The following is a 20185-nucleotide window of genomic DNA, read 5'->3' as shown; positions in this document are numbered from 1 at the left end:
TGAAACAGCCCTGCTGCGAGTGATCGATGATGCGCTGCATATTCTCGATTCAGGGGAATTGTGCCTTCTGATTATACCCAGATCTTTTGACTGGGTGTGAGTGTTTGATTGATTCAGATGCTCCGTCCATCACCACCCCCTTTTGTACCGCTTTTGGCCGCCATAAGTGTGGCAGGGTATGCTCAGACGTGAGCCCCTTGCTCACTTTGCCACTGGATTCAAGCAAGCCGGGCTGAAGACGGCTGGAATGCCAGAAACCGGTCCTCGGAAGCTTGTTTCCGGTCCAGGGAAGACATGGCTTGGCAGTTCAGGCTGGACTGTTCCCATGAGGCACAGGGTCAGACTGATTTGCATATAGCCATGTCAGAACTCGGGTGGCAGAGTGGGCTAAAGAACGGTGATGGATTAAACCCACATCTTTTGACTGGGTGTGAGTGTTTGATTGATTCGGATGCTCTGTCCATCACCACCTCCTTTTGTACCGCTTTTGGCTGCCATATGTGTGGCAGGGTATGCTCAGACGTGAGTCCCTTGCTCACTTTGCCACTGGATTCAAGCAAGCCGGGCTGAAGACGGCTGGAATGCCAGAAACCAGTCCTCGGAAGCTTGTTTCCGGTCCAGGGAAGACATGGCTTGGCAGTTCGGGCTGGACTGTTCCCATGAGGCACAGGGTCAGACTGATTTGCATATAGCCATGTCAGAACTGGAGTGGCAGAGTGGGCCAAAGAACGGTGATGGATTAAACCCAGATCTTTGGATTAGGTGTGAGTGTTTGATTGATTCAGATGCTCCGTCCATCACCACCCCCTTTTGTACCGCTTTTGGCCGCCATAAGTGTGGCAGGGTATGCTCAGACGTGAGTCCCTTACTCACTTTGCCACTGGATTCAAGCAAGCCGGGCTGAAGACGGCTGGAATGCCAGAAACCGGTCTTTGGAACCTTGTTTCTGGTCCAGGGAAGACATGGCTTGGCAGTTTGGGCTGGACTGTTCCCATGAGGTACAGGGTCAGACTGATTTGCATATAGCCATTTAAGAACTGGGGTGGCAGAGTGGGCTAAAGAACGGTGATGGATTAAACCCAGATCTTTTGACTGGGTGTGAGTGTTTGATTGATTCAGATGCTCCGTCCATCACCACCCCCTTTTGTACCGCTTTTGGCTGCCATAAGTGTGGCAGGGTATGCTCAGACGTGAGTCCCTTGCTCACTTTGCCACTGGATTTAAGCAAGCCGGGCTGAAGACGGCTGGAATGCCAGAAACCGGTCCTCGGAAGCTTGTTTCCGGTCCAGGGAAGACATGGCTTGGCAGTTCGGGCTGGACTGTTCCCATGAAGCACAGGGTCAGACTGATTTGCATATAGCCATGTCAGAACTGGGGTGGCAGAGTGGGCTAAAGAACGGTGATGGATTAAACCCAGATCCTTTGACTGGGTGTGAGTGTTTGATTGATTCAGATGCTCCGTCCATCACCACCCCCTTTTGTACCGGTTCAGATTCTTTTTGACCTCTCTGCAGCTTTTGACACTGTTAATCACAACACCCTCTTTAACATTCTTCAACAGAGAATGGGCCTGGAAGGCACAGTACTCAAATGCTTTGCCTCTTTCCTCTCGGACAGATCCCAAATGATCAAGATTGCGAATAGTCTCTCTTCTCCACTGGTGGTTGGTCAAGGCATCCCTGAAGGTTCTAGCCTTGCTCCCACTCTGTTTACTCTCTATCTGGAACCATTAGGGAACCTCTTAAGCAAATCTGGAATCCTCTACCATCTCTATGCGGATGACACCCAAATCTACCTCAAGGTGTCTTCCCCTCATGATCTCTCACTACTCAACTCTACTCTCAACTCTATTCGCAACTGGATGTTAGTTCACCAACTCATTCTCAATCCCTCCAAAACGGAATTCCTCCTCTTATCTAGCTCTCTCTCCCCGCCTCATGTTCAATCCTGGATGGATCAGTTAAATTTACTCAACAGCAAACCCATCATTGTGGACTGCGCTAAATCCTTAGGTGTCATACTTGACAAAAGACTCAACCTAATCGCACTCATCAATTCCATTGCAAAGAGCGCACGTTTTCAGCTGCACCTTCTATGGGGGATTCGTCAGTTCTTTCCGGAGAATGGCCTAAAAACCTTGGTCCAATCGCTAGTTCTCTCTAGACTGGATTATTGTAATTCTCTTCTGACTGGCCTTCCCAAATCTCACCTCTCCCCCCTCAAATCCGTCCTCCATTCAGCAGCTCGCTTCATTTCAGGGTCCAAACGAAGTGACCACATCACTCCAATCCTGTCTTCTCTCCAATGGCTTCCCATCAAGGCTAGAGCTATCTACAAAACGGCGTGCATCACCCACAAAGCTTTGCACTCTTCCTCCCCTCGCTATCTGGTGAATAAACTGAAATTGTCTGGAGGCTCAAGACATTCTCGGAATGCGGAAAAGTTCCTTCTTGAGCCCCTCTCCTTCAAAAAGGAAAAATTGATGGCACAATCGTTCTCAGGTAATGCGGTGAGAATCTGGAACTCGCTTCCTTCTTCGCTCCGTGCCATCACCTCCATCCAGATTTTCAAAGCGGACCTCAAATCTCTTCTATTTCAAAGACACTTTCAGAACTAATTCCCTCCTTCTCAGACCCGACCAGGAAGTTCTTTAGTCATTGTAAATTTGTCATATATATTTATATTTTTGTTTGTACATTCTGTGCTTGCTGCGTTTGATATTGTGTTCCTTTTGCCTGCGTCGTTTTGATTCAATGGCCTGCTACTTTTGCTTTGTTCCATTTCTCTAACAGTTCTCTCATGTAACGTAACTGGTTCTATTGTACAGTGCTCTGACACCTTCGGGTAAAGTTTGCGTTTTATAAAAATGCATTAAATATATATATATTTTTTTAAAGGTAAAGATTGAAGAGGATAGGGGACAGGGTTGAACCTTGGGGGTCTCCAACCGTGATCGAAGAGGGAGCGGACAAGTTACCGTTGATTAGGAATCTCTGGGAGAAGTTCTGGAGGAAGGACCTAAACCATTCACGAAAGGTGCCATCCAGTCCCATCCTGATTTTGAGGCGTTCAAGGAGTTTTTCTTGGTGGACCCTATCGAAAGCTGAGGATAGATCTAGGAGGATTAGAAGACAGGTTTTGCCTTGGTGAAGGGCTTGGAGGTCATCATCCACAATGTGGAGGAGGGTGGTTTCAGTGCTGTGTCCAGGTCTGAACCCCGATTGAAAGTCGTGTAGTAGGTGGAAGTTGGTGATGTGTTAGCTCAACTGCTGTTTCACACATTTCTCCAGAACTTTAGCTAGGAGTGGGATATTGGATATAGGTCTATAGTTGTCAGGGGAAGCACGATCCAGTGTAGGTGTTTTTAAGATGGGGATGACCTGGCCGGCTTTAGGAGAGTCAGGTATCGACCCCTGTAGGAGGGAGGCATTGAATATTGCAGTCCAAGTAGGGATGATAGCCTGAGAGGCTGTGGCTAAACAGTTAGAGGGGAGAGGGTCATTAAAGTGGTTGTTCGGGTTTAAGGAGGATAGAATTTTCTAGACGGAATGTTCGTCATAAACTTTGAAGTTGGACCAGTGCGCTTGGTTTTTGGGTGAGGTCTGGGGGGAAGCGCAGAGAGATGAAGCAGAGCCAGAGGGGTTTGGGAGTGAGTGGTGGATCTAAGTTTGTTTCCCAGGGCAGTGATTTTGTCAGAGAAGAAGGAGGAAAATTCCTCACATGATATTAGAGATTTAGGGGTTTCTTTGGAGGTTTTTGCCAGATTGTTAGATTGGTGTTTGACCATTTCGAATACCTTGTGAGGTGTGTTCCTGGTGTTCCCCAGTTCTGTTCTGAAGAATTCTTTTTTTGAGTTGAGGACTTTCCTATTACAGGCATTTCTGGAGTGGCAGAGAAGTTATAGATGGACTGCTGACGGGCGCTATTTCCAGTTTTGTTCAGTCTGCCGGAGGGAACTCCTCTCATTGTTGAGGATCCATTGAACCAGGGGTTCCTGACTTTGAGTTGGTTTCTTTTTAGTTTTAGTGGAGCAAGATCATCAAGAATGTTAGACCTAGTCGTGGAATAATGTACAGTGAGGTTGCTGACCATAGTGATATGAGGGGAGGGGTCAGTCTCACAGCGAGCAGACAGTTTCCCGAGATCAAGGTTCTTAGTGTCTCTAACCCAATGTTTGGGAATCACGGGTTGTGGTGCCCTTGTCTTGTGGGTGTCAGGCAGAAGGAAGGCGATAGTGTGGTGGTCAGACCAATCGCATGGGTCCATAGAGATAAGCTTGACCGCTGACTCCTTAGCTATGATCCAGTCTACGGTGCCGCCTTTTGAGTGAGTTGGGAGTATGCAGGATTGGGTAAGGACTTGGTCAGCCAGGAAGTCTCTAATAGCGTTGACCTGAGGGTCCTTGGGGTTGTTCCAGTGCAGGTTGACGTCGCCAAGGAAAATGTCTTTAGAGTTGGGGGAAACCTTGGCTTGTCCTTTCGCAAATGGCCCAATTCTGTGAATCGGGCCATTAGCGACTTGAAAAAAGCTATGTGCATCTGACCCTAACATTTCTATGGGAATTAACAATGGAAACTCACTTTGTTTTACCCCCCTTTTTCTCGGCCCTGCTTGATGAATGACCCCAAAAATCTCCGTGCAGAACTAGACACAGGAGGGCACTTTTTGGGAAATGTTTGTGAAGATTCGTCAAATGACGCAAAAGTTATAAGTAAACCAAAAAAACACTTTTTCTTTAGAACCGAAGTCCTTCCTATAACGACTCACTGATAACCTTACCAATACTTATCATGCGCATGGTAAAAGTAGGCGTGGTAAAAGCATGTAAGCTTACTAGTGTGGTAAAGGCATGTGTGGTAAAGGCACTTCCTTATAAAGGCACTGTGTGGTAAAGACAGCATTTGTAAAGGTTGCTTCCCTCGTCTATGTATTATCATAAGATAAGGAAAACAACTAGAACTGTCTTTCACTCGAACTAAAAATTACCTTGCTCTATGACTGCCTCAAGATGGTTGCAGAGCACAATATTTAAGGGAGAGGGAGGCTTCTCTACACATATCATTGAAGTCTAAATACGATATAGTTTGGTGGAATTACCTTACCAAAGATGTCGAAAGTGAAGCACATAAAACTGCTCTCACACTTCCAGAGAGCTGATGTGCAATTGGAGAAGAATTACTCCTGACAAGAAAATATCTATCCTTATCCCATCTCCAGGCAAGTGCAAGCATTGATTAATAGGTGCGCACTACGCAGACAGAGTGCTCAGCCCTCACAGCAATCAAAATAACACAACACTCTGAATCACAACTTGAGTAAAACTGAACTGTAATCTGTAATAGTACTAAACACGCATCTGCCAAATAGAAAAAAGCCTTTTTAAAACAGACTCCATCAAAAACGCACCTCTTTGCTCTATTGGGCATATCTTTGTGCAATAAAAGCTGTTTATAGAGTCTTTTTCATACACTTGTTCACGAGGCGCTGTGCTGTATTGTAATTGCATATTTGCAGCGGTTCGCCAGCATCTCCATTCAATAACGCAAGGATAAAACGCTGAATGCATAACACCTCTATGATATGCATATATCTCTGCGACGTGGCCCCACAGTACAGTCCCAGTGTCCATTATTTATCATGGTTACTGCGGCTTACAAAGCCCATGCTGACTGATTCTAATTAGTGACAGGATTTACAAGAGCACTAAAAATTGGCTCCTCTATTGATTATGTCACATGCATGCACTGCACTCGTGTCAGCCATGTATATTACAGGATTAATGGTATCAGCAGGCACATTTGCATGCTCGTCATTGGGGGACCAGCCATTGGTCTTCATGGGCACACTGAAGCCTTAAAGCATGGGGGGTCGTGAAAATGTGTGCATTGCCTTTACCAACAGAAGGCGGTATTTCTCCTTGAAAAAGGTGCAGGTAGGTTTGCAAATTCTGGCTGAAAATGATATTCAAGGTTGCATGAATTCGAGAAAAAAAAATGAAGGCAAACATTTGCAAGTGTATTGTGATGCATCCCAATGTAAGTAAATGGAAAACATAGTCTGGCTATTAAATTAACTGCTGATTACAGTCTGCAAAAATATATCTGTCAGTCTTAAATACTATTATAGCATATTAACGCCCGTAAATACAAAAAACAGGATTTTATCTCGAAAATGCTCTAATTTGAAACATACATTTAATATTTGCTGGTTGTTTCAAATGAGCACTGAGAAATCATTTGTTTCTTCATTGGAACACTTTGTGCGAGCCACACTATTAACGGTCCAGTCAAGCTTTCAAGATCCAAAAAATTGAAGAGGCGAAGAACAACAGATTAATGATGCTATTATCATGAATGTGTTCAGTGTTTAATTTGTAAAAGAAAGAGTACTGCTTCTCGAAGCTTTGCTCAGAAGCTGGCGGCCCGTGTTATTAAACGTCAACGTGCCGAATACCTAGGCTGGTGATCTTAAATCCCCCTCATGCCTCTTTTTTCCACTACCACACGCTGTCTGTCACTTTATCTCACTCTTGCAGATTTCTGACTTTCCAAATTCAGGGCTATATTTATCATGTAGTTGCAACACATTTGCACCAAGCAACAGGGTGCATGCGTGACTCAATTGCTATGTGTGATTTATCAACCCACACAGGGCCACCTTGCGTGACCCTGAAAGACTAGGTAAATTCAGAATAACGCAGCACACATTGCTGTGTTACGTTACTCTGCCACAGGGAGGCATTTCATGGGTAGAGCTTGGGTGTTTTCACACAACACCCATGGATTTTGATGCATTCCCAGATTTACCATGAGTGGTAGTGATGGAGCAAGGTTTCGCACGTAAAGCGACTTGCTTGGACTCAGCCCTCTCAAAATAATAAGTAATGTATTAACCAACATGTTTCGTCTTATTAACAATGCAAAACACAACATTTCATGTAAGTTGGGGAAGCTTGCATATGTGCTGTTACTAACCGTAACTCGATTAACCTAAAATGGCCGCCGCAACACGGGAACTTTTCTGCGCATGCGTCTGTCATACTCTTGTGACATGGCGTATTCTTAAAGCTTGATGGGAATCTTTGCTTCTGCGCACTAGAACTAAAGATGGCTGCTTTGTGTTCTCATGCACTAACGCTTGCATTGTTGCTTTTAATAAGTTGTTCGTTCTGCCTAATCCCTAATTCTATAGTTAAAATAAAGTAATGGGAATAGAGTAGAGATAAGTGGTACATAGTGCATTAATTTATTGTCTGTCCTAAAACTGTTCTTCTTTGACTTTGCTACTAGCTCGTGTTTGGACCAATCAAGTTCAATGTTGCTCCATCTTGGGTCTAGCGACTGCGCATGCTCCACGTTCACCCGAGTCCACAAGCCATGGCATTGAATTCATGCCAACTCCTGACTTGCTAGAAGATGTTCATGGGAACCCGACCTCCTGTACCTTCCAAGAGGATGTTAAATTATACATTGTATTTACCATTGGAACATTCATTGCCGGGTGGAATAAAAGTGCATGGGAAAATAAAATATTGGGCAGCAATATTGATCTGAATATTGAAGAGCATGACCTCATAACTGGTATGGTGTGATGACCTCTCCTCATCTTTTGACTCTTCCAGCGCTTGGAATCATACCTCCCACACTTTTTACAATGTGGGGGTATGAATCCAACATGTTTGATACCAAACATGATAGGATTCGTCGCAGCCAGTTTCGAGATGGTCATCGATTATTACGCAGTGCCCCTCTATATAGTATGTGGCTGCGTCACTGACAACCCAGGAGAATGGACTCCATAGGCTGTATGGGTGTCGTCCTCATGCAGGGGCACCCTCTTACTTAAAACCAAGCACCTTTCCTTCAGGATTGCAAAAGGCCTACTAGAGGGGTGACTTCTAGGTTTTAAGTGCAGTGACCCTAGATATAGGACACCTATGTATTTGGTGCCCCCGAAATAACTTCTGGTGGTCTCCACCGGCAACCACTGGCTCAAATTAAGCACTGAAAGTGTTGTAGAAAGTGCCAGCCACGGCCGGTACAGGTAAGAGCGGAGGGGCAGGGGGGTGTTAACAGATGACGGGATAGAGAAAATAAATAGATAAATAAAACCACATACAGGCGAGTGCAAGGTAAGTGTTTTTTTATTTTTTTCCCATCTGGTCATATGTCGACATTTCCCCCTATCCCGCCCCACCACCCCCCACTCTTTCACCCTTTAAAAGCCCATGGCATTTCCTACACAGCATTGCCCTCTAATTTATTGTTGTTTGGGTTTGATTTTCTCACCAGAAAGACAAATACCTTTGAATATGAACACTAGTGGTGGGCTTCCAAGGGGTGCGGTGGAGTTCTTAAGATCAACCATGAAATGTTTTCCTCTTATTCTGGTAGCATTATACTTTCTATGAAATGTTTGCTCTTGTGCCAATAATCTCAGTGCCAATTTACACCAGAAGCATTATGGGCATTTCATAATTATGCTGTGACAGACCTAGAGTCAGCAACAATCCATGCAGGTAAGCACAGTAGGGCAAGCGGGAGGGATGCCAACAGATGACAGAATAGGATTTATTTATTTAATTAATTTTCTCTATTCCGCCGTCTATCGACTTCCGCCCCCCCCCCCCACCTTGCTTGCACTGTCCGCGCTGCCTAGAGTCATGCTTTTTTTAGTTACTTTAGTGATGGCACAATAAGTGCTGATCTCCACTAGTGCCATTTAACTTACAGGCCCTGGGCACACATAGGTAAGTTTTATTTTGTTTAAAATCTTTATTCGTTCTGTGTACAGATAGATCATAAAAGCACAATTTCATCTTATCAGAAAAATATTGTAAAAAGCCATAACACAGTTTAAAATCATATTTGACTTTAAGCGCCCCTTGCAGTGCTTTAAGACAGAACGCCCATCAACTTTCTTTTTCTCAAGCAGGCCCACAGAAAGGATACTACAGCAAACTATCAGCCTGATTCATCATCCTCCCGTTTTGCGAGCCCCTAATACCGATTCATAAGGAATCGCTATTAAGGACATGCAAAACGGGATTCATGTAGAAATTGCATAAAGAAATGCGATTCCTACACATTCCTTATTTGCGATTAGCAAATTGCTAATCGCAAATAAGGAATAACTCCCCATTCATTGCAAATAAGATAGCGATTTCAAGGGTGCCAGGGGTGTCCAAAGGACACCCTGTAGCACCCCTGAAATGTAATCTACATTGGTGTTGCGCACACACATGTCCAAAGGACATGTGTGTGTGTAACATGCAACTTAGAAAAATGCATTTAAATGCATTTTTCTAAGTTTTCGCTATTTACCACGAGGTTTGACCTCGCGGTAAATCGCGGCCCAAAATTGCGATTTCGGTATTTTAAAATGGTTCATGAATTGCATTTAAGGAATCTCAAATAGAGATTCCTTAAATGCAATTCCTCGCAAATATGCGAATTCTTTAATAGCGAATTTTGCATTTGGGATGATGAATCCCAAATGCAAAAATTGCACTCGCAAAGGGCCAGATTCTCAGAATCTGGCCCTTTGCGAGCGCAATTAAGCTTGCAGCCTCATGCTGTATAAGTTTAATGCGAAGCGCAAATCTAAGTAAGAGTTTCTACAACACTCGGCCGCGTGAAACTCCCACATGGTTAACGGTGGAATGGAGTTTACATGTAGCGTATGCAAATGTTAACTGCTGCAACACTGGCAACTATAAAGAGGAGCGCTCGAGAACGTGACGGTGGTTCGCTTCATTTGCATCACGTCACCACGCCCTCCGGACTCCAGCCCTTCCCGGATAGCCAGCTGCCTAGAATCCAGATCTTCACCTCAAGCCTGTCCTTCCCGTTCCTCCCCCGTCCCTCCATTCAGTGTTTCCTCCTTACCTGGTCCTGTAGGACTCCCGGACTCCATCCACGAAAGCAAGAAGCTTCTGGACACCGCACCGGATACTTCGTCATCGGAGACCAGAAAAGGAAAGTAAGCATTTTGATTGCTTGGCAACGTTGTTAAGCCTCATTTGGAAATAAAGAACATTACCGAGTGTTGTAGAAACTCTTTTACTTAGATTTGCGCTTGGCATTAAACTTATAGTTTGCTGAAAAAACAAGCCTTGGAGAATACAATACATTACCTGAGCTGGGAACAAGCATAAGACAATGCAAACCAGAATTATGAAAGACATGGACCATTAATAGTTCTGATTGAAAACAAGTTGTGACTATACAATTTCGGAAAGCAAACTAGCATAGGACAATGCAACCTGAATAGCCAACAAGCACTGGTTAATGCAATTTGAAATTGCCAAAATTCATTCAATCTATGTATCTGTGAGAACTTTAAGTTTTGTGTATTTCACATTATTGTTACTCTTGAATCTATAAGGGTTTTATTGAGTGAGTTTAATTGAAATTATCAACAGCCCAAAGGACGGTTTGTGTTTTCTTGGAATTGTTTTCTATTTTACTCTCTTTGAAGAATTGAACCCCAATTTGAGGCTTCCACCGCAGGTCTACAGATATATCTCTTGATTAATATTGTTACTTACCATCACTAACCTCATTAATCTATCGTTCGCATGAGAAATCATCAATATTGTGAATACAAGGTAATCTTTGTATTGTTCTTAACAAGGTGCAAAGATCAGAATAAAGAATCGGACTAAACCTAAGACCAATAGAAGTAATGACATGGGTCTACAGATAATTGGTGTGTGTAAGATATGATTTTATGATTATTGTTATTGAAGGTCACTCTAGAAGAACTCTTGTTCATTTCTTTTATATTAATACTATTCGTGTGGATAGAAGAAGCTAAAACGCCGGCTGGCAGCAACTTCACAATCTAGGCCCAGAGCACTTCAATAGAGAAACTTACCTGGATCCCTCAAGACGAAGGCCCAGTGTTTTGTCTTGTTTCTCTCTCTTTCCTTTTTTTTTTTTCAAGCGCTTACTTCCTTGCTGAGTTGGCTGGTTCATGAGGGGATTGGGACATTACAACATCAAGAAGGAAACAACCGTAATGCCTCGTGTGATTGCGCAACACTTCCAGGTATGCAAAAGAATCAACCACTTCATTTTTGTTTGAGGCCGGATGGGAGTAAAGGGATTTTGCACTTCTGGCAGCTCCAGCTATAATGATGAAAGACTTGGTTTCATTAACTCGAAGGTCTAAGGAGGCCATCAATGTGGCATTTGCTGTTATAAGGTTCTGGATTGCTACCCCAGTCCTGGCAATTAACACTGCATCATCAGCGTGAGCCAATATTAACAGGGGAGTGTTGCAAAATCTAGGCACGCCTGGGGTTGAGCAAGACAGGGCTGCCTCCACCCCATTTGTGTAGATGGAAAAAAGAAACGGGGCGAGGACACTTCCCTGCCTGACACCTTTCTCAATTTTAAACGAACACGTGCATTCCCCATTTAAGCCGTACCTCACACAGGCAGTAGCATTGGTGTATAGCAGACGGATGAAGCAAATGATCAGGGAATCAATCCCCATTTCCTCTATCATAAGCCACAACTTCTGGAGGGACACACAAACAAAGGCAGCTAACAAGTCTATAAAGGCCATGTATAACTTCCCACCTTTAGCCTTTGTGTAGCTATCTATGCAGAGTGAGAGGTTGAGACATTGGTCCACTGTCCCCTTCCCTTTCTGGAAGCCATATTGCTCCTGCATTAAGATGTTTCGCTCCAGTACCCAGTCATTCAGCCTGACTAATAGCAGCCGGTCCATTAGTTTGGCAGTTGTGTCCAGAAGGCTGCCCCTGTCTCCCTTCTTGAAAATTGGGACTATGACACTTTGTTTCCAGGATGGAGAGGGCCCTCTACCACTATGCTGTTGAATACATTTGTTATTAGGGGAACCCACATATCACAATTAGCCTGGAAAAGGTCAATTGGTACCCCATCAGGTCCCAGGGCCTTTCCCGGGACACAGGCTTCCAACCCTATTCTGACTTTGTGTAACGCGAATGTCAGGGATCTGTGGGGAGAGGGTGCTAAGTCCGGTTGTTGGAGCTCAAGGGTCGTTTTTCGTCCGAAAATACCTTCTAAATGCTCTACCCACGCCACCTCCTCTACATGCGTGTCCAGGAACGGGTCTTTTGTGTCTTTAAAATAAGTGGCATTTATAAGCCTCCAAAACTCTCTATTATTTCCTGAGCTGGCGGCTTGCTCGAGGTCATCACAGGCCTTCTCCCTTATATCCTTTACTCGTTTGTTTCTAGCGTGCTTGTACTCAATTCACAATGATCTTACCAAAACTGGGTCTCAGGGCTCAGATTTTAAAGCACCAACAAGAGATCTCTTTGCTATGGAGCATCATGTATCGAACCAGCGACTCGGTTGTAAGTCACTTACTGGCTTGTGTCGGGTAAGAGCGGCTTTTTTTTGTTCATAGGGTTCTAAACTGCGTGATTAGTAGAGGGGAAGAGGACTCCTCGTCCAGTCAGGATAGGACGTTATTCCTTACTTTGGCTATTATTGCAGGAGCCAAGTTCTGCTTCACAACCTGTGCCCACTTTAGTTGGTAACCGCGGTTCCTAGCTAATACAATATTATCCGCTAACTGCTGGGGTCTTTTCATTTTTTGAGGGAGTATTAGATGGATATATAAGATTGTGTGATTGCAATTGCATGTGAACAAATTGGCTGAGTATTCCACTCTATCTCGGGTATCAGAGGTGACTAAGACAAAATCGATCGTTGACTCGGAGTTGTTCCTCCTGAATGTTCTCTCTATCTGGCCAGACCTCGAGCTATTAATTACACTCAGGTCCCTTGAATAAAGTAATCTGTTGAGGGTGTCGCCATACTCATTGTGTGTAAAATGTAGGAGGCGAATGCCCTGGAGATCGTACAACCCACACACCCTAGCCTCATTGTACTTACACAAATGTGTATTAGAATCCCCTATCCAGATTAGGCTAAATGGACCCTTGTGAGTACGTAAATTGAGTAAACCTAACACGTTGTTTAAGTGATCTGCCACTCGCTTCATGTTTCCCCCAAATTCATTATTATAAAAATTAATCAAGGTCCAATAGCTGTCATTTATGGGCTCCAATTGGAGAATTTGGAAGTATTTATTCTGGGCACTTACCTGCTTTACTTGGAAACGTAAGGTATTAGAGATTAGGGTTAATAGTCCCCCTTTAGCTCTACCTGACACTGGGTTTGAAATGTGTGGTACCCTGCAAAAAACACAGGGTCCTTGGCCCATGTTTCTTGGAAGCAGATGATATCCAGTCTTAGCCAGCAGTTCTGCCATCAGCATTGCCTACCTCGGAGTCAATCCCTGCCACTTTCCATGATGCCAGACTGATCTTATTTCTAGCCGCTAATCCCTGGGTTAGGGGGGACGTGATATTATTTCTAACCGTTAATCCCTGGGTAGGAGGGGACACCGGCGGGCCAGGGGTTAAATCGTCTGGTATATGGACTGGAGGGTAGGTGGATATTGATGGTCAATCACAAGCTTCCAAGTCTGAGAGAGGAGTAAATCTAATGGATAACCCGACCCCCAAGGCAGTGCTTGCTTGATCCAAGCATTGCAGCATATGTGTGGCTGGCCTTATCCCGCCCTCTGGTCAATTCCTATTGGGGACTCTGCTTATAGAAGTACTCCAGTTCTAGAGGAATTATCTGCGTGCTCCTAGAAGGTGTTCCATGGAGATTTTTAAGGAGAGCGGTGCCGAAGTGGGCTTTATTCAAATTTATCACCAAACAATCTCCAGCGAGGGATTTAATGGAGTTATAAACCTCACCCCACTCTCCTCGCCATGACAATCTTACTAGCTAGCTGATGACTCCCCATGCCCCAGTCTTCGAGACGATTTGAAAGCCAGTGCAGACATTTGTCCATTAACTGGGTGGTGGATTTGTGCTGCTGGTCCCGCAAAGGCGGAACATTTGCCAGGACCAACACGAGGGGGGAAGCTGCCGGTCGAAGATATTGGGCTTGCTGTAGATGGTTGACCTCGATTACCATGAGGTGGTCTTGAATTCCTGATGCATAAGGTCCCAATCTTGTTTCACAAGGGTCCTCATGTTGCCTGGTAATCATTGACCATTGTGCCCAAGGGCATTGTAGGTTGAATCTCCAGTTGTTCAATAGGCTGGACGTGGGCTGAAGGGGCAAATCCACCACTCACAGATGTCTGTGTTGAAATACACAGGGACAGTGAGGGACTTATGCCCGACCAGCATGCACGTCAGATTCAGGCTTATCCAAAGCTGCAGATGAGAGGACAGAAGGATGACTAGCGGTTTAAAGGGTGGCGGATGTTTTTTGGGCCTCTAAACCGGCTAGTCTCTCTTCAATTTTATTTAGCTTCAGCATGATGGGATCAAGTAAGGTGGACATAAATTTAGTTACTTCTGACCAGAAAGCTTTATTAAAAACTGTTTCACGAGGTGAGGCACTAGCAGTTACAGGCATCGATGTTGTAGGAGTATGAGGTGACTGTCTTAGCGCAAACAGCCTGGGGTTTAGTAGCTCAGATGGTCATGGGCAGTTTGGACTTATCGGCCCCAGGGCTCCCTACATCGCTTTGTTGGGCGTTCAATTGTAGGATCGCTGAGGGATGGTAATGCAGCATTCCTCCTATTGGAAATGGGGGACGATTGAAGCGTGGGTGAAGGCTCCCGTTGGCCAGATGGAAGGGCATCAGATGAGGCCAATTGTATTAATGGAGTAAGTGAGGCATTTTCTGAGGTATTCCCTCTTGGTGACCTGTTGAAAAGAAGTAGTGGTTCCGTGGATAAGAGTCTCTCTGTCAGTTCGATTTTGTGTGAGAAAACCCTTGCAACTCTTGAGAAGAACGCATCAAGTGTTGCTACCTTCCTGCCCCTGTTTTCTCCACTGGGACCTTCTGTCTCCCCATGGTGTTAAATAACCAGTAAAAGAAAGAAAGTACCTTACATCAGAAGCAGGGCGTTAGAGGGGGGCCCAGCCCAGCCTCTTCTGGACTCCGACGGGTGGACACCCTTGGCCCGGGCTTTGCCCTGGCGTGGCCCGGGCGTGTCTCGCGCTGCGGGGCGGCAACCTCCTTTAGTAGCACTTCTGCATGCTATGGCTCCTGGGTGTTGTGGTCCTCCTGAACCAAGTTGCGGAAAGGCGTGGGCGAGTTTCAATGACCTCCACAGCGAAGAGCGGTTACAGGCGCCATGGGCCAGCAACCTCCTTTAGTAGTGCTTCTGCGCGCTATGGCTGCAGAGTGTTGTGGTCCTCCATTACCAAGTTGCGGGAAGGTGTGTGCGAGCTTCAATGACCCCCACAGTGAAGAGCGGCATAGGTAAGTTAAATATGTCAATCGGGAATTTTACCAAATACAACAAATTTATAGGTGTCAGAGCACATGCACTGGGGCCTAGTTTGCAGGGTCTCACTATGCAGAGTCAAACAAGCAATACCATCTGTGCACATACAGGGTTATCGTGCAAAAAGAGGTTTTTTCTTACAGAGTCTTTGATTCATTGTATAATACATTTATAACCTACCTTTACATCCTGGTGCAGCAAGGCAAAGTGCCAAATGTAGGCTATTCAGGGGCTGTAAAAAAACAAAGCAATAAGATGCTGGAACAAATTCATCATCTAATGTTGAGTCTTTTAGCCTGAACAGTTTTAGGCAAGACCTATAAAAACTCAGAATTTGGTCAGATCACCTAGAACATGACACCAAATTAGCCTAGGTGTGCCAATAAATGCTTGCCCTTGGCATGTCTTTCAGGCTACTGAGTACTACTGCTTTGCGGATGTACTGGTGTCAACAATATATAGCTGTGCAATATATGGCCACCGCACATGGGCTCTCTAAAAGGAGGCAGACTGACCAGGAAGAATCACTTTCCTATTTCATTTTTATCATGAGAATAACCTGCAAATAACAGAGTGGAAGAAAGGAACAACTGAATAATGCCGGCAAATCAAAAAACCTCTCTAATATAAGTTGAATGAAAGTTAATACGCCCATGACAAAGGCTAAAATTAAAATGGTGAAAAGTTAGGAAAATCAAAACCTCCAGCAAGTGATGGAACAGGAACATCACAGTAAGTAGATGGTACTTCTGCCACACCAAACTCTGAGCTCAGCTGCTCTATTTAGAGCTGGCTTTGTTTGTATTAACCTTGAACATGACAGACATTCCACCCCTGGACCATCAGGTCATAGTGGTGATTGCCCACTCTACTTGGAGCGGGTGTTCATCACTCGTTTTCCCTACCTAGATAAGGAAAATGATCACTGGTCATGTAAAGCAGAGAGAAAACACTCTGTGTGTCAGGGTAGTCTCTTAAATCTGTAGTCTCTTAAATTATAATCCCTAGGGTTAGTTGCTAAAGTAATGTGGAAAAAAATATTGTGATACATGAACTTTGAGTCAAACATATCGTCAAATCAAAAGGTTTTGTGGGACAGAATACAAAAACTATGAATATCTATTTTTAAGTATATAATATCATTTGTTATATATAGCTATGTGTAATATTGTTTAGTTTAATATAGTTGTACTAAATAATGTGCTTTAATTAATGCAATATATTTTAATCATATTAGTTTTAGATACCAGTTTTACAATTATAATTGTTTTTTCAGCATAGTTTTTCATTTTAACATGAACTGTAATTTATGTTTACATTAAATTAGTCATTTTTAATTTAGGTTTAATTTTGGTAATTGGGTTTATAGGGGAAAAGGATGTAAAACTGGTAAATATATACATTTGTTTATTATTATATTATTGGTAAGAAATTATGCACTTGTTTAACATTAGTAGCAGGTTGTTGAGTTTATATTGGAATAGGGTGTGAAGCTAGAGAAAATATAAAATATTTTTTATTTTACTTTTATTAAATGTGTCTGAATTAAAATATCAATTGTCAATTAGTAATGCATTTATGTAGTTGATTATTAGTTATGTGAATGTTATATTGTTTTTTTTAACTAAATGGTAATTCATTGATCAGTATAATTAATAATAACATTTTGAAAACGGTATATGTTTATTATTTGTATTTAATTTATTTGCTGTATTTAATAATTAGTTTAATATTAGTAATGATTCATATAAAATGTGTTAAAACAATTTATGTTGGTGGTTTTTTGTTGGGAATAAGGAGGAAAATGCGTTCATTATAAGTGTTATTAATTTGTATTATTATTTATATTCATTTATACTATGAATTTTTTTATATTACATGTAATGTTGTTATATACTTTTATAACATATGTGTAATATATTTAATATTGTTGTTATGTATTTACTTATTTTTTAAGTTTAGGATTAGGAACAATATATCTAACCCCTCCAGAGGACAACGTTCCAATATTAGTAACAGCCCTACTGTTACTAAGATTGGAATGAGAATAGTAAATCTAACCTCTCCAAAATCTAAAATGTTCTCTGCTTTTGCTTACATTAGAATGGGAATGCTAAAATTAACCCATCAAAGTCTAACACTTTCCCTACTTTTGCTTAGATTAGAGTAGGAAGAGTAAATGTAATTCCTCTAAAGTCCAACACTTTTTCTAGAGTTGCTTTTTCAGACTATATTTAAAATTATCTTTTATGATTTTATTCATATTTGTATGTATCTTTTTAATTGTTACTTGGTATATGTTTAACATATATATAGAGAGAGAGTGAGATATGTTATTCTGCAGATTGAAAGACTGATAGATAGAGGAGCTTAAGTGTTTCTTGTGCTTCCAAAGAAAAGGAAATGGCAAATTGGTTAGACCAGATGGCGAGTCTCGTAGAATGATGGATTGAAGCCATTTTAGGCCATTCTATCATACTACTCCTAGAGCTCTAACTGGGAACCCAGTTTTAGTTTAATCTCAGCATCAGCTGCTTCCAAAAGAAACTCCATGCTCCCTCCATGTGTGTGTTTGTTCTCCTGTATTTTTTACATAAACAAGGAAATCACTGTTACTACACCTTTTTGGGAAGGTGTCATTTCCCTATTAGTTGCAGTTGATGTTAGAAGGCTTCAAAAAAATATCAAATAGTTTTGTTTTTTTGCAGTTTTATATAGTGCAAACTCGAGCTGAAGATATTAGAGCGCTTAACATGAGTATCAGTTGCATTACTGATGGCCAAATGTTTTTTTTGGGGCACAGGGAGATTAAGTGATTTGCCAAGAAGCACAGGATGTTTGAGCCTCCAGCCAGACTTGAACCTGGTTCCCCCGCTTCAAAGTCAGCCGCTCTAGCCATTAAGTTTACTTACCAATATCAAGATCCCTATAAATAGGAATTCTTTTTTGCCTTAAAACTAGCCACACAATAGTGGGTGAGGTGGTTTTCCAATCAGCTGGGGGCATTCTGACATTTACAGACCCACTACAATAATGCCTACATTTTTTCTCTAAATTGTCATCTTGCTCTGGGGCCATGGGTTGCTAATGTGCTGACCCTTTCAGGGCTGGTGCACAGGTGTAACATTCCTTCTCAGTAAACTAAACAAAATGTTCGGCACAATTTTCAGTTTGATCTAGGTCCCTCAGTCAGATCTTCTAAGGATCTTCAATGTGGCCAGAGTATATTTTTAGTTTGATCAATTCCTCTGCTTAGATGGCAGGCAAATGCTGACTTTCCAGAGCAACCTTAGGTGAATCAAAAATAGTTTCGCCAAGTAATCCATCGAAGGGACTGGCTGAGACGTCTTAAATCATCACTGGCACGATGTGCACCCACTGTAAAGGTAACATCTAAGATAAAAGTTAGAAGCTCTATTTCACTACTCAATCAACAACAAGTTCTGAAAGCATAAAAACATGGAAAAATACTTCATCCATGTTCAAAACTTCTATTAAGGAAAAATAATTATTTGTGGAAATAGCACAACCTATTCCCTAATTCGCTATTTCAGTTTGTATTTCAACATATCGCAAAAGACCTGGCAACAGGACTGCAATAGTGGCACGTCACTGCAAGGGACATGAAAGACAGACTATCAAAATATGAAAAAACGATACTTGAATGTTTGCCTTCTTTTTAGCCCTCATGGCAGCAGAGGCTTTTGAGGACACCAAGAAGTCTAACTTACTATCCAAATTCCAATCATTTAATATCTTTGGGATAGTTATTAATTGGCCAGATATTTTTAAAAGAGTTGAAACTTTGTCATTTAGAATTGCCATTGGGTTGCCCTGAGGACACTACTGAGCGTAACATTCTAGCAATGGTAAATCTCCCACAGTGGTGAGTACACCTTGATATAAAGAGAAGATGTGTATTTATTTTTAGTTCTAAATAAGCAAATTTGGGAACCAAAAAAGCAGTTAGCTAATGTTATGTTAAGTTTTCAAGTGTGTTATGATATAAATAGCTTATCTAGTTTGGAATGTCTTTTACATATGAGAAAATCTCTCGCTTTGGTAGTGCTTGATAGTTTTTCTTTTGTTTTAGAAGCCCTATTATGGGAAACGTTTCTGTTTTAGTAGCAATATGTTATTAGTTGATAACATTTTTTTCCCCACATAGTAATTTCGAGCATAAATATGTACAGTGTGTAACAGAAGAATGCACAGATCATGCCATTAAAACGTATTTACTGAAAAATATTCAATCGTATCATATTATAGCGAAATTACAATTCAGTAATTACTATTAGTCATATTGTCACGGGGCGTATATGGATATTCTAAACATTTACTGCCGTGGTCACAAGGCGCGCATAATGACATGGATAGCTGTAATTATATTTATTGCATGCTCAACTAACAGAGCATTCAGCAAGATTCCCTAACGAAGCTCCGCTCCTGCATAGATGGGAATATTTACCTCACCTTGGCAGATGCAGTCGTGGGCAATTAGAAGATGTCTTGGTGCGCATCCCCTGAGACCCACGGCCCCCTTGCAACAGGAATATAATGACAATATTTCTTTGTAAAGGCTAAGAAAGGAAAAGCCAAGGTTAACAATAATTATGCATGCATATTCAAAGTTCACTATCTCAGATCAGGGCCATTCCCTGCAGATAATCTGCTTGCATACATGGAGATTTTTCACATCTTGTCGAACAACACTTAATCTGTTTCCAATTAATTAAAATATTCTTATCTTATAATTGTATCCTGCAATAATATGTTATTGGGGACAACTAAGCTATTCAAAAAAGATAACACTCATTTGCAGAGCGACAGCTAATTATCAAAAAATGTGGGGAAAAGGA

This window comes from Lissotriton helveticus, chromosome 4_1 (genome assembly GCF_964261635.1).
Source record: "Lissotriton helveticus chromosome 4_1, aLisHel1.1, whole genome shotgun sequence".
Lineage (NCBI taxonomy): Eukaryota > Metazoa > Chordata > Amphibia > Caudata > Salamandridae > Lissotriton > Lissotriton helveticus.
Note: the sequence above shows the minus strand (reverse complement) of the source record.